This window comes from Ammospiza nelsoni, chromosome 18 (assembly GCF_027579445.1).
Source record: "Ammospiza nelsoni isolate bAmmNel1 chromosome 18, bAmmNel1.pri, whole genome shotgun sequence".
In the NCBI taxonomy this organism is placed as follows: domain Eukaryota; kingdom Metazoa; phylum Chordata; class Aves; order Passeriformes; family Passerellidae; genus Ammospiza; species Ammospiza nelsoni.
The window spans coordinates 708,021-721,926 of record NC_080650.1 but is presented as its reverse complement, the minus strand read 5'-3'; positions in this window follow the sequence as shown (position 1 = coordinate 721,926).

The following is a 13,906-nucleotide window of genomic DNA, read 5'->3' as shown; positions in this document are numbered from 1 at the left end:
ATCCATTCCAGCCAGTGGAAACGATGACAGTGAAGAAATTATTTGCTATTTTAGAAGGACACAAACAACACACTCTACACACACTAAGCAGCGAAGCTATTCAATTAAATGTGCCATTAATAAGTAAATTATTTGCCTGTGTTAGATAAACAACAGTTGCATTATGGGAATTAACAACCTTCATATTAGCCAAAGGAAAAATAATTTTAATCCCAGTCTGTGCAAGAAAGTTGTTTTAGAGGAAAGATGATGGCATGAGAGGTGTCTCAATTCCTGTTTTGTAGAGTTATGTGGTGAAGTACAACACACTGGCAAAAGAAGGGAAATAGACCAAATTTTCCAAGCTGAATTGAACTCTATAATGACAAAGAGGCTCTAGCTCATTTATTTCATCTAAGGAGTGCAGCCTCATTTTCTAAAATAGTTGTTTCTTTTCCCTTAACACCACAAATTCCCCAATAGAATCAGTTGTGGAAACAAAACTGGACGGCTTTTCAATGGGGTTTTCTTCTGTGTTTAGAAAATACTCCAAGCTTCTATAATTGCCAGTGCCTTATAAAACCAACCCAATAAAAAATCCAAACTGTTAGAGGGTTCTTACAATACAATACCATGTTCCTTCCTTAAAAATAAAGGAAAAACCCCAAAACCATTATTTATCCAGTATGGAGGGTTTTGCCTTTTAAAATGTAACAATACATTCCCACCTTATGCAAAATACCATGGCAGGTGGATGTACATCCCTTCTCCTGCAAGATGGGCTAGATGTGTCCTTTTCATGGAAAGTTTCATTGGGTATAAACAGGAGTTATAACACAACTGCTCAGCATCCTACTCTGTCTATATTTTTGAAATGCAGCTGTGCTTTTTAAAAAAATGTAGACTGCAACAGTTTATTGTCATTAAGTTCTCTTTCCAAGCCCAGGACAAGGAATTTTGGATTTTAAATCTGGGTACTTTCATTCCAGTGAGCATTTGCCAAGTCTTTTCCATATCCCTAGGATGACAAAAAAGGCTTGGGGCCGACTGGGGGTGTTTTCCTTCCCCTTCAGCTGCTCCTCCCAGAGCTGCCCCCTCTGCCTTATTGCACCCTTTGTTTCTTCATTACTCCATCCAGTGACCCCTGGAGTGCTGCAAAAGCTGATCACCTCTTTCCTAATTGAATCAAAGTGCAGCGTGCTGCACACAGACTTGGGCACATCTTTGATCCTTCCCAAACAAAGGCACTTCCAGCACTCCAGGATTAGCTCTGTGTCAGACTAAAAGTACAACTTTGATTATCTGCTCCGTGGTTGATGGGAGCAAGAGTTCCAAGCCAGTGCTGTTGGGAAAGGCTACAACAAATGTAATATTCCTTGCCAAGGCCTTTCCCTCTGGCATTAGATATCTACAAGAATCCTCCTATCACAGACATTTTGTTCTTTTTTTTTAAGATAAAAAGCCTAATATGTCAACAGCACCCCTATCCCTTAGCACTTAGAAGAGTAGTTTAAATCTCATGATTTCATGTGTCTGTGAAGACCTGCTCTAAAACAAACCTTCCATTCATTTAGAAATCTGAGCTTTACTGAAAGAATGAGTTTCAAAGAAATTGAAATGCACATGAGAGAATGCACAAAAATCAGTCTTTTAATAAATAACCCACCCTGACAACTGCTTATGATCAGTCATGCTCAGGAACTGATTGTTATTTCAGGATTACACACAAATGGCCAGGGATAGAATCTGGTCATAGAAAATATCCTGTTGCACTTCTTTGAGATAGTGATCTTAAAAAGAGAGCAGTAAATGGAAGCAGATTTTGGCCTGTAGCACATTCTTGCATGCAGACATTACTGCTTAGGATGAGCTGCTCCACTAAAGGATGAAAATGAATTTGCTTAAGAGAACGGGAAACGATACAGTGTGCATAAATAGCTATTTATAGATTCTAATTCCTTTTCAAGTAGTTTGGTGGCATTTTTAATTTACAGAAGCTATAACATTGACTGTAAATAGAAATAAGAGCAATGTTGTTATCAGAGCAAGCCTGCCTGGCCTGTAACTCACTTGCACATTCTCTCATGGCTCTGCAGAGAATGAAGCATTTCTTTTCCAGGTATCTATTTTGAATTCTTTATCCTCACTATGCTTGGCAGAAAAACCAAGAGAACAGAACAGAGAAAGGTCCTGGAGGGTTGCAGTTAATCCAAATATGAGGGGGATTAGTTTTGTTATTTATTGTTTATTGCATTAATTGAACTTTGTAAAGTTAGGACAGAAATAATTATTTCTGCTGCAGAGCTTTTGTCTTCTAAATATTATAGAAACAAAAATGAAAAATCATTTAATGTGGTAGATTGTAGACATTTTCTTTGAATGAAGAATTTGAAGTTTGTAGGTTTTGATATAGATGGCACGGGTAATTTGCAGTGAATCCTGTACCATGTGAAAAAGTTGGGGCTCTAATGAATTTATTTCTTTGATTTCATAGAACTCATGTTTCTTAAGTTAAATGGAACATCATCTGCAAAAATTGTCCTGCAACAGCTATTGGCTGTAGAGTCATGTTTCACTGTGCTCCTCTGTTTGTCATAAATAACTGAAGCATTGCCTTTCATCTGCAGTAGCTGTAATTGGACTGAAATTTAGCCATTTTCTGCACAGCTTGTAGAAGAATTTGCTAACAGTCTGACAAACTGAGTAAGAGATCTTTGTGACACTGTCATCTCCATACAATCCATTTCTTTTTAAGTATTTAAAAGTATTTTGATGGTAGAGATCCTATGTTTGGGCTAAATGCTGTAACTTACTGCAGCTACCATTCCTTTTGCACAACATGTATATCAGAGAGAAAACACAAAGATTACTTTTGCAGCCTTATATTTACAGTTTTCAGAACTGTAATTATAATTAATTTTTACCTTGAGGCAGTACTGATATAATAAAATGGCTCTCACAGAATAACCTTATTTGTTACATGAAAAATCAGTACAATCAAGAAACCAAAATCCCTGGTGATAAGCAAAGCTTGGTTGTGCGGTTTTTCAAGCAGCATACATGGGAAGAGGAACAGTCAAGGTCCATCCTTCCTGGTAAAAACCATAGCTTGCAACTGGCAAAAGAAATCTGAAGAATAACCAGGACCTGTACAGCTCTTCTGAGCTGCATGTAGCTGCTACCAGGGGGAAGATAATCCATCACGATAAAAAACAACCATCCATTTTAAACTTGCTTGGCAATGAGGATCTTCTTATTTGCATAATGATGGTTATTTGAATATGATGAGAATTTGCCTGAGCGAGACTCAAGCTCAAACACATTCAAATGTGATAGAGTCTGTACAATTTTCTCAAGGATTGCAATTTAATACTATTTATCTAATGAAAGAAAAATAAATATTGGCTGTAACATCCCATTATGCTTGAGAGCCGGTTTTAAATTACACTTGAATAAAGTAACTGAGTGTGGGTTGTTCACATTTCCTCAGGGATCAGTAACACTTCCCAAAATGGTGAGAAATATCCTCCTTCTCCAAGTAGCCTCCATCACAATGAGAGACCTGCAGAGATAACACTGACAAAGTGGGGCCTGTTGCACCTCCAGCATTCCCATGAACAGCACTGCACCAGGGTGGAATGGTACCAAGGAATCAGAAAGCCAAGTTTCAGGGGAAATAATACTCACAGTATTTAAAGACTGGCAAATAATCATTGACAATATTTATGCTAGAAATGACACAGACATTTTATCAGAGAGAACCATTGCTCATTTTAACCACTTCATAAGGAAACCGTGGCTGGGACATCGTTTGGTATGTTCAAAGTGTTCCTTCAGCTCTCAGAGATGACCAGAAGGGAGAAGTTCCTGTCACTTTTATGTGTATTCATAGGTGATTGTGAAAAAAGATCTGTCCATAGAGAGGGAAATGACACCACAGTTACAATTTGTATCTACATTTTGCACTTCATCTGACACAGACATTGTGACAGCCTCTATTACAGGACTCTGATTTTATTTCTGAGCGCTCTGAAAACTGTGGTGAGTTACGGTTCCAAATGAGAACTTCGCCATTCACACTCCATAAAAAGCACAAAATTTTTTTGCTATTTTATTGTAGGAAAACCTCCACATTTTCACAGGATATCAGATGCCATCTCTAGAAGAAATAAAAGACTTCTGATGTTTTCAAGAACAAATGCGATGGGAAGCCCAGCCATGAATGGTGATGAACATGCAGTCACCCTGCAATACATTTTTACCTATGGAACGTCACCAACGCTGGCCAGCCCCTGGCGCTTGGCAATTCCAGATGTCAGCGATTTTAGCAAGGATGCAGTTTTCTGACTGCAGAGCCATAGATTTGTCTTGCCAAACCTGAAATAGCCCACGACTGGATTCTGTGCTGCAGATGCTGTGGATAATTAACCAGCAAATCCAGCCATGTGAGAGAGATTATTTTATTTGTGTCTTCAAAGGCATAAGAAAAAATCATGCCTAAGCTTAGTTCAAAGCCAGTCCTCCTCCTATTAAAGTCTATGGGATTCTTTGCTGCTGAAGTTAACCTAAAATGACTTAATTGTTCTAATTACGTCTTGAAAAAGACTGTCAAAAAAGCTCTGCTCTTGTAAAACAAAGAGTGTTCTTGAGGAACAATTGAACTACCTGAAACTGTGATCTCGAGAAGCTAATAATGCATCTCTAAACCAGAAAAGGATGCAAGCTGGTGTTTTTATTGCAATTCAAATAAAGTATCTTTTATAAAGTTACTAATTCACTTAGTGAATCACGGATTTTTTTACAGTTTGTTTTGGGGTTTTTTGTGATGGCTTGCTCATCTCCATCTGAGCTTCACACACTTCCACTACCATCTTCCACTGTGAATCTGCTACGTAACAGAAACATCTCCAGCTCTGCTTAAACCCCCCAAAATTTTAATGGAGAGTTGCCACCTATGTCAGCATGTCCTGATGGAGGCTGCCTCCTGGCACACCTAGATGTCTCTGCAGCAAACCGTCTCAAAAGGGTTCTCACTTCAGTCCTGTTGCCACAACTTCTGGCTCCTGCCCTCAAAGCTACTTTTGTGTTAACCCAAGGCATCAAGACCAGCAAGCAGGTCATTAATAGAGACAATTACAAATTTACCATTCTTCTAAGTGGGGAAGAAAATGCTTTCCAGTCTGGAGCTTGAGTGACATTGTAAACCAATATCAACATGATTTTAGATTTTTCTTTAGAATGTCCTACAAAAATACTTGCTTGCTTCCCAGACAGAAAAATATTTTGATATTTGAAATTTTAAGGCATTGATAGTAGTGAGGAAGTGATCACAGCAACATTCCTACATAACGAAGCCAAGTGTATCAGTTTGACTCTCTAGGGTTATTATTCACTGAAGCAGCTATAGATATAAAAATACCAGGCATTTTGTGGTAGCTTTTCCTTTCCTCACACTGGTTATTTTTGCACTGGGAATGCAGAATATTGGTGGCAATTTATATGCTAATGACTAAAGTGGTATATAAATTGTGTAACTGCATATTAATGAAGAACGAGGAGATGTAAGTTATGATGCCTTTATGCAGTGCACAGAGAAGCATTTTCTCATCAACTCTTGATATTTAGTTCTTGAACTGGTCTCTAAATCAAAATTCCCACAAGTTGAGTAGAAGTCAAGGAAACTGTGGAAGCAAGACCAGTGTGAACTTAAACTGAACGGAGTTCTTGATGACTAAAACCTGACTAGAGATGCTTATTGGAAAAAATATTAGGAGATGGCCTCAGCCTCAGAATCAGCAAATCAGATCTCAGGCCTAATTCTTTTTAAGCTAGAGTTGCTGATAACAATTTACTGCTTCTTTGTTCAATTGTTCAGTGTGTGCTTGCTGAACAGTTAAAAAAGTAATTTCCTCCCTAATCTTGGTATCAAAATATTCACTGAAAAGAATAACTAGAAATATTGCTCAGGCCATGTCTTTGATTATTATTTGCATTAATACAGGGTCTAGACTTGGTGCTGCTCAGTTCCACTGCCAGTATTAATACACAGCTCAATGTCCCTTTCACTTATTCACACAATGCATCTGCAAACAGAAAAATATTTCGGGTCTGTCTCTGAGGGCAACACCCAAATCACACCTCTGTGATAATTCAGGCCTAAGCTGCAGTGTCCTGCACAGACAATAGTTCTGCACACACTGGGGTGCCCTTCCTGGAGTAACTGAAATCCCCAGGTCTCATGATTTTGTTTTTATGGTTGAATTAAGCAGAACTGATTCAGTCATGTCTCATAGGCAGAAATGTGATGACAACTTGAGCATTTTGCTGTTGAGCTAGTGGGGTTTATTCACATGGCATTTTAAGGTAGCTCATCCATTATACAAGGAAAACATAAATATTTTATTCATATTAAGTAATTTTTAGAGCCTGGTTGAGGTTCTGGTATCCCAGAATCCGTTAAGGTAACTGGGTGGAATTACTTGTCCTCCTGCTGCCACATAATAAATATCTGAGCATCCTTTCCCAAGCATTTCCTGCACTCAGAGAGCTGCTGCCTTTGCTGTCAGTCACCCTTTTGGCACTCATTTACCAAAAATCCAGCCCAGATGTCAGCACACAGAGCGAAATTCTGCTGAGCTCCAGCAGCCAGCCCTGCTCTCCTCTGCTGATAGCAAAACCTGCACTAGGGCACACACATGGCTGCAGTTATTGCCCTGGGGTACTGAGAGCACGTGGCTTCAGACTGCACCAAATAAAGGGAAGGCTCCAGCACTTTGACTGAGCTGAATTTTTTAAAAAGCCTATAGGGAAACTCTTTTTTTGGAAAAGTAATATGATAATAATTTGCTTTGAAAAGTTCTAGGTTAGTCTGGGGAGATGGTGGCTGGTTAGGATATAAAGGATAAAACAAAAAATAACTTTTTTTCTCCTGTTGTTTTCCCAATTAATTCAACACATGGATAAACCCTTTGTTGACATGTGTTATGAATTCATCTCAAGGATTTACTGTATATTAAAATGATAAAGATAAAGAAGCTGGTTAATATATCTGCCTTCTGCAAGGTAAGACATACAGGTCATTCCTGGCAGATATGCTTGTGGTGCTCTAGGGCTGGACCCTTTGGAGAGTGCCATGTGGCCTCCCAGGACAACAATTCCAGGGCATTGTCCCTACTGCCATGTTGGTCACCAGAAGAAGACACTGAGGTTCTTGGCAGCAGTTTGCTTCCATTTTATCTTTCTCTGTGCCAATGATTTCAGTACATACTGTGTAAATTTATTTTTTTAATTGATGTTTGCTGGAAGTTTGATAAATTGAGGTAAGAGATGAAGCAATGTTTTCACCTTTGTTTTTTTTAATGTTTGGAGAAATCGATCAAGCTCTGAGTTTATAGCTCCACTCTAAGCAGGACTATCACACTGGTAAATCAGCACAGCTTCATTAATTGTAGGACACAATTCCAACTGGTACAGCAGGAATGGGGAATATTTCTGTTCCATTCAGCTCTAAAAGCAGATTGTAACTCACATTTGTGCCTAGCTCTGCTCTGGTTGCTCAGCCTGTTGTTCCTTCCATCCCAAAGCCCAGGAAGGTGTGGAGGAAGAGCAGGAGCACGCAGTGGAAGGTGTGCAGGGAAGGCTGAAGGGAGCTCAGACAGAGCACAGCTAATCCAGGAGCAGAGCTGGGTGCTGGGGGACACTGCTGCAGGCCTTGGGCAGCTCCTGCAGCCAGCAGAACCACAGAAGTGAAGGAAACATCTTTGGCCAATAAATACATCCTAATTTTGCAAGGTTTATTCAGCTCACTTCAATTATCCTGTCTTTGAAACAGTTCTTCTCTGCAAAATTATTAGGTAACTTCTCTGAAGGACCAGCTCCTTCACCTTCACCTTTGCACAAAAAAAAGGAAAATTGAAATAGAGTTTTTAGGAAAAGCAAGAGTTTTAACAGCAGCCATCATGAGCCACTAATCTGAATCAAAACAGCATGCTGCTGTCAATCTGATAATGGAGGAAGCCTTACGGGATATTGCAATGATTATTTTTTTGTCAGGTAAGTGCTTCAGGTAGCAAAACAACAACAACAGTTAAGTGTTGAATACTTTTCATTTGATTTAACATGAAAAGATCACTTCAACCAAAAAGCTGCAGAAAGCAGATGACTCCCCCTTTGTGATGGCAAAGTAACAAAAGCCTGGGAAGGAGGCTGGGCTGCAAGGCAAAAGTGTACACTGGGGCTGATTTAACTGTCATCTAATAAATTCCAGATAATTTTGCATCAGTACCTCCTGGACAAATTACAGTATAATCTACATCAATCATGTGAACTTAAAAAAAGGGATAAAGCTGGAGTTCCACAGCCTTTAACTGCATTACTTTCAAACCTACATCTATGCATGGACGCTGAGAATAACAATCTCTGCTCAATTCCATGTGGATACAAAAGTGAACTGAAGGACTGGGTTTGTGTAAGCAGTATATGAACAATTAGTCTTCCCTCTTTTAATGTTATTTTCTTTGTTTTTTCAAATACAGACCGTGGACATCACCACAAATACGTTTATTACTCCATATTCATACTCCAATATGCAATATTTTTCACTTGAAGAACCTACACATTCATTCAGGCTAAGACATGCAAAAAACCTTTATGGGGTAGAAGAAAAAAACAGAGGCATGAAAGAAAGAATAGTAATAAAAACCACATTGCTACATTTTCTAGCTCATTAGAAGAAAAAATTCCAAATACAAAACTGTATTTTACACATGCTCAACTTCAGTCTTACAGAAAATCATAGATTAGAAACACAAAGGAAGCATGGATTTGATTTTTTATATTGTTACCTCATCAATTCCTAAATTAATCCTTGATAGAGTCCCTTTAATAAACCTGATCATTTGAACTAATCTTGTAAAAGCAAAGAGTGAAAAAACCAATGTTCTCCTATGAAATTTTTATTCACAGAAAAAAGTAGTAGATTAGGCTTCAAATTTCATTTCATGTCTATCCTCTGGGACAGAAGTAATTGTGAAAATATTTACTCATATGAATATTCCTGCTGAATTTAATGCCTAAAATTAACTCAGATGTTTTCAACATGATGGTTTTCATTGGGATGTAAATGTATGCAAGTAAACCAAGATGCACTTTGTTCCTGTCTCAAGCAGCAGCCCTTTGCATGGAAATAGGCTGGAGCATTAACCAGAAAATGAAAGGGATGAGGGGAGGTGTGCCGCACTTCCTGATGAGCCCAGGAGATTTTCTAAAGCCAATGAACTGAAAGACTTCCAGACAAATTGACTAAAATCTTAACTGCTTATTCAGTTATGGATAACTGAGAGTGTGCAGCAAACACTCAGGAGTTTCAGTGCATTTGAAGTTATTACCTTTAATTATGCCTCAGAAGTCTATTCCAGTACAATGAATTTCTGGGGAAAAAAAATATTCCAAATCTATCTCCCAATACAAAAGCAGTTTGATCAACAGTTGTGCTGGGGAGGATTTGCTCCTTTTTGAAAGTGTGTGCTTGGTATTTTTGGAAGAAAAATTATTAGCAAAACAGTTCAGTTTAAGGATGTGGGAAAAGTCTGTTACTCTGCAAGAAGTTAAATTCTTATCTTTTTCTTTGTGATGCAAGATCTGCCTCAGTCAACAGTTACACTGCTAAATAGTAGCTTGCTGAAAGAAAACCGATTTCCCATAGGTTTTGGAGCAGAGATCAGATAAATCTAATTCCTTCTGTCAGAAGAATACATCATGGATTTCTAGGGATCAGCACCACTGTGGCTGAGAAGAGGAGGTAATCATTCTTTCAGAAATGAGGTAGTGACAGAGTGAGGTGCAATGGTTTTAAACTGAAAGAGGGCAGATTTAGATCAGATATTAGGAACAAACCCTTCCCTGTGAGGGTGGGCAGCCCTGGCACAGGTGCCCAGAGCAGCTGTGGCTGCCCCTGGATCCCTGCAGTGCCCAAGGCCAGGCTGGACAGGGCTGGAGCACCTGGGACAGTGGGAGGTGTCCCTGGGACAGTGGAAGGTGTCCCTGCCATGGCAGGGGTGGCCCTGGATGGGATTTAAGATCCCTTCCAATCCAAACCATTCTTTGCATCTGTGATAAATGTCATGGTTTCCCTTCCCAGCCAAGGCTCTTCCACCTTCCTTCACATGTAACTGCACTGCTGGCTAGAAATCAATGTCAGCTGTGTGTGTGATATTTGAAATTAATGCTAACTTCAACAAAACCACTGAAATGAAAAGGAGGAAGGCAGACAAAAAATCAGGGATGGGACAGAGTATTCTGTTAGTAAGCAAACTAACAGAAGAAAAGGCCAAGAGGAAACAAATGCTTATAGCCAGCTCTCTCGCCTTCCTTCAGCCTTTGCAGGGTTTGTTTGAGAGGCCAGCAGTGCCACAGATGTGACACAGATGTGACATTCCTGATCTCTGTGTACCAAGCATCAGTGCTGGTGTGCACTTTCAGCCTCAGTCACCTCAGCACAAGGCATCAGCTCCCCTTGTTTCATCAGGTTTGTTGTGATAAAGTTGGATCCTCTACAGACTTCCTCATAAATTTACAATAAATTACAGTTTGTATTACAAAATCTACCATAGATAAATCTACCACAATATAACAAGAAAACAAAAGGTCTAGCCTAATATAAGCGAAATTCTTGTGTGGCCTGTGTTATTTCACGGTCTGTTAAACAGGTAAGTGAAATATACATTTAGGTTGTGCTATGGCTATTCTTTAGCACACAGGTCCAACAGCAAATAGAAACAACTCTACAAAATCAGAATGGGGATAAAGCTGATAAATACTGATACTCAGTACAATGCTGGTTTTGAGGGACATGCCTCAAACAGAACCCACGGTCGATTCAAACCCCAATGCAAGCACACCCATACATATGCAGAAGGAGTCCAGGCATTTTCTCAGCATTGTTTCTGACAGCCTGGTGTAGTTTTCCTTCTCTACAAAGCCTGCTCACTGTTCTGAGCTCTGCTCCTTGCCCCACAGGTCACTCACCTTGGCAGTGCCAGCACCTTCTGCCAGGCAGAAGATACCAAAGCTAGGAAATGCTTTCCTTATGCCAGTGTTAAAGTTGGGTCATTCAACATCCAGAACATATCTAATAAAATCTTAAATGGTTTCTTACTCCTTCTTTTCTGGCACAGCTCTGCTATCATCAATATGCAGTTTTCCCTCAGCTTCTAGTCTATGGAAATGCCAATGCCAAGCTGGGCAGGTACTCATGGGTATCCCCAGGGGTACCCCCATCCCTGCTCCAGACCTCCTCCGTCCTCCCACACAGGTGTGAGGGGCAGCCCCACCTGCAGCCCTCCTCCCAAGGGAATGGGATGCTTCCAGCTCCCAGCCCAAGGTCCCTGTGGAGATCCCAGCTCACCTCATGCCTCTGCCCAAGTGGCCGCCATGTCGCTGCCTCCCTCATGGATCCGCGGCTCAGTCCGGCTGCTCCAGGTGAGCAGGGTCTGCACCAGGAGCTCATCTCACACCTGGCACAGTGTCCTTCAGTCTGTCCTGAGCCCTGGCACTGTGTTCCTCAGCCTGCCTGAGCCCTGGCACTGCCCATGGGTGCCCAGACCCCTGGCCGGCCGAGGAACGTGAGGGCGTGAGGGCCGTGAGGGCTGTGAGGGGCCGTGAGGGCCGTGAGGGCCGTGAGGGCCGTGAGGGTCGCACCCGGACAGGGCCTGACGGGCGTGAGGGGTCACGGCCACAGTACCCCCCCACAGCAGGATGGTCCCTCCAGTTTGCCTTCTCCAGGTAACCATGAGCCTGCTCTGCTGGGTGGGCAGCAGGAGGGAATCTTTTCCTTCATTTGACCTGCCAGGTGAGCATGAGTGGTGGGGCAGAGCCCGCGTGTGGGGGAGCCAGCCCGGCAAGGCCGACATGGCGCCAGTTGGTCGGTACTGGTGTCGCCTTACCCTGCAAGGGCAAGCACTGCAATCAGCTTGTGGTTCTGTCATGGGTGGGCTTTGTTTGTCTTTAAAACGTCCTTTTGGCCTGTTGGTAGGGTCATGTTTTATGGTACTGGTTCTACTTCTTCTTTGGTACCAGTTTGACCTTACCCTGCAAGGGCAAGCACTGCAGTCAGCTCATGGTTCCATCATGGGTGGCCTTCATTTGTCTTTAAAACATCCTTTGGCCTGTTGGTAGGGTCACATTTTAGGGTACTGGTTCTACTTCTTCTTTGCCAAAGTAGATTTCAATTAAAATGGGAATTAAATTATCATTTCTGTTTTCCTTCTACTTTGACATTCTAAGAGCAGTTCTTACTGGTATGGCCATTTCTTACTGGTGTGCCAAGGCTTTCTTCCTGAGTAGCTGGGTAATTAGCAAGTTCTGAGATATATTTTTAGTAAGATACAATGTAAGCATCCCAGAAGAGAAGGCTGTACTTGAGTGGATGATGTCAAAATGGTGTGAAACTTCAAAACTGTTCTCCTTCTTCAAGTGTGTAACTACTACTCTGTGAGATCTCTTAGCAGACAGCCCTTACAGATATGGCTTGGTACTGCATGTACAATAGAAATAAAAAGCTCCAGCTGCCCTAGTGTTTGTTTTTAGACTGCTGGCATCACAGACAGTTTTTATGCATTACACAACAGGAATGTCTGGACTCAAAACTTAAGGTTTTCTAATAAATAAGCAGTTTTAACCTGATTTGCAATCATACTATTTAGTCATATGGTGGCTGTAAGTGGTAAATAAAAGATTCCCCACTGAGAAAACTTCCTGAGAGCACCTTGAGTGCAATCACCTCCAGGACAAAAAGTCCTCAGGCAGCCTTGGGATGCTGACCCTCTGATTCTAGAGATGCAACCTTAATTAATTCCTGTTTCTGCTCAATAAGGTTTTTACAGCTGATAACTATCTAGTTAGTGTGCTCTTGGCAGCACTGCAAATGAGCAAATTAAGCATAGTGCTTCTTCCTAAGTAATTGCCATTTAATCCTGATTTTAAAAGAAGCAGTAGTGATTGGAAAGCAGCTTTAATTTTGTTAATGCAAAGTTATCTTTTGGGGAAATAAATCACACAGAACATGAAAGAGAGTAGGTTTAGATTAGATATTATAAAGAATTTTTTTACTGTGAGGGTGGGCAGGCCCTGGCACAGGGTGCCCAGAGAAGCTGTGGCTGCCCCTGGATCTCAGGCCAGGTTTGACTGAGCTTGGAGCACCAGGGACAGTGGAAGGTGTCCCTGACATGGCAAGGGTGGCACTGGATGAGCTTCAACCCTTCCAACCCATGCAATTCTATAATTCTATGATGGTTTGTTCACTTTATGAACTTTTATGTATCTGCCTGGTAGTGAAAGACTGGTATGTTAACAAAAATTAAATCTATCTGTATTGAAACTAAGATACAACCTGCTGTTCATCTGTTTGGGCTTAAGATTTCATCAGGAGAGTTTTTGGAAGGGGTTGACCATTTGTGAAAGCAACCAAAACATCTTGCCTGGTAAAATGTGCATCTGCAGTAAATGGCAGGCAAAAAGTACCAAAGCCAGGAAATGCTTTCCTTATGTCAGTGTTAAAGTTGGGTAGTTCAACACCCAGAAAATATCTAATAAAATCTTAAACGGTTTCTTATTCCTTCTTTTCTGGAAAAACTCTACTATCATCAATATGCAATTTTCCCTCAGCTTCTAATATATGGAAATGTCAATAATGCCTCGTTCTCTAAAACACATCAGACACTTTGATATTGCATTTCGGTTCATAAAAGTGTGCTTGAGTGCTTGAGCTGATAAACAACAGCTGTAGAACAGGTTCTGTTGGATCAAAACAAAAGGTGATTTTTTTCTTATTGACCAAAGGTTATAAGAAATAGGCCTGCCTTCTGAGACTGCATTTTTTGTACATGAAGTCTTGAAAGCTGATTGTCATGGTAAATCTTGGGTTTAAAGT